Source organism: Diachasmimorpha longicaudata, unplaced genomic scaffold (assembly GCF_034640455.1).
Source record: "Diachasmimorpha longicaudata isolate KC_UGA_2023 unplaced genomic scaffold, iyDiaLong2 ctg00000199.1, whole genome shotgun sequence".
NCBI classification, from domain to species: domain Eukaryota; kingdom Metazoa; phylum Arthropoda; class Insecta; order Hymenoptera; family Braconidae; genus Diachasmimorpha; species Diachasmimorpha longicaudata.
The window spans coordinates 7,501-10,000 of NW_026973991.1; positions in this window are offsets into that span (position 1 = coordinate 7,501).

Sequence of the window (2,500 nt, forward strand, 5' to 3'; positions counted from 1 at the left end):
GCTGAATGACGGCTATCCGGCTGTCCCTATCCAAAAATTGAGAAAGCCATAAGTGTCCCTACCTACTTTGCGCCGAAGCAATACGAATCAAAAAGAACTACGAATGGGGACTTAGAATAATTTTTCATTTTTCCCAACTTTGAAAATAATCACTTGAAAAAAATCTTAGAATCCAAAGAATAGTATACTTGATCGTTCTACAAGTCGAAAATTGGAAAAATAAGTGATATTTTTGCTTGATGCTATTTTTGTCGGTATGCAAAATCGTTGTCAAGATTCTCAAACCTTAAAATCAGGCCAGCCGGCAATTGGCGGGTGAAAATTTCAATCAATTCCCATTCCTCACATCAAACTATGCATATAACAATAGCTTTTATGCTGAATGACGGCTATCCGGCTGTCCCTATCCAAAAATTGAGAAATCCATAAGTGTCCCTACCTACTTTGCGCCGAAGCAATACGAATCAAAAAGAACTACGAATGGGGACTTAGAATAATTTTTCATTTTTCCCAACTTTGAAAATAATCACTTGAAAAAAATCTTAGAATCCAAAGAATAGTATACTTGATCGTTCTACAAGTCGAAAATTGGAAAAATAAGTGATATTTTTGCTTGATGCTATTTTTGTCGGTATGCAAAATCGTTGTCAAGATTCTCAAACCTTAAAATCAGGCCAGCCGGCAATTGGCGGGTGAAAATTTCAATCAATTCCCATTCCTCACATCAAACTATGCATATAACAATAGCTTTTATGCTGAATGACGGCTATCCGGCTGTCCCTATCCAAAAATTGAGAAATCCATAAGTGTCCCTACCTACTTTGCGCCGAAGCAATACGAATCAAAAAGAACTACGAATGGGGACTTAGAATAATTTTTCATTTTTCCCAACTTTGAAAATAATCACTTGAAAAAAATCTTAGAATCCAAAGAATAGTATACTTGATCGTTCTACAAGTCGAAAATTGGAAAAATAAGTGATATTTTTGCTTGATGCTATTTTTGTCGGTATGCAAAATCGTTGTCAAGATTCTCAAACCTTAAAATCAGGCCAGCCGGCAATTGGCGGGTGAAAATTTCAATCAATTCCCATTCCTCACATCAAACTATGCATATAACAATAGCTTTTATGCTGAATGACGGCTATCCGGCTGTCCCTATCCAAAAATTGAGAAATCCATAAGTGTCCCTACCTACTTTGCGCCGAAGCAATACGAATCAAAAAGAACTACGAATGGGGACTTAGAATAATTTTTCATTTTTCCCAACTTTGAAAATAATCACTTGAAAAAAATCTTAGAATCCAAAGAATAGTATACTTGATCGTTCTACAAGTCGAAAATTGGAAAAATAAGTGATATTTTTGCTTGATGCTATTTTTGTCGGTATGCAAAAATAGCATCACAGAATTTTTAATTGTAAAAAATATATATTCATATATAATTGAATGCATAAAATTAAACTAAATTCTATATAACTAATTTATAATTTACCAAGTAACCGATATTATTAATTTTTATTGATGACTTGAAACGTTGATCCTATTTTTGTTGGTATGCAAAAATAGCATCACAGAATTTTTAATTAAAAAAAATACATATTCATATATAATTGAATGCATAAAATTAAACTAGATTCCATACAACTATTTTATAGTTTATCAAGTAACCGATATTATTAATTTTCAATGATGTCTTGGAACGTTGATGCTATTTTTGTTGGTATGCAAAAATAGCATCACAGAATTTTTAATTGAAAAAAATTATATTCATATATAATTGAATGCATAAAATTAAACTAAATTCTATACAACTAATTTATATTTTATCAAGTAACCGACATTATTAATTTTCAATGGTGTCTTGGAACGTTGATCCTATTTTTGTTGGTATGCAAAAATAGCATCACAGAATTTTTAATTAAAAAAAATATATATTCATATATAATTGAATCCATAAAATTAAACTAAATTCTATACAACTATTTTATAGTTTATCAAGTAACCGATATTATTAATTTTCAATGATGTCTTGGAACGTTGATGCTATTTTTGTTGGTATGCAAAAATAGCATCACAGAATTTTTAATTGAAAAAAATATATATTCAGATATAATTGAATGCATAAAATTAAACTAAATTCTATACAACTAATTTATATTTTATCAAGTAACCGACATTATTAATTTTCAATGGTGTCTTGGAACGTTGATCCTATTTTTGTTGGTATGCAAAAATAGCATCACAGAATTTTTAATTAAAAAAAATATATATTCATATATAATTGAATCCATAAAATTAAACTAAATTCTATACAACTATTTTATAGTTTATCAAGTAACCGATATTATTAATTTTCAATGATGTCTTGGAACGTTGATGCTATTTTTGTTGGTATGCAAAAATAGCATCACAGAATTTTTAATTAAAAAAAATATATATTCATATATAATTGAATCCATAAAATTAAACTAAATTCTATACAACTATTTTATAGTTTAT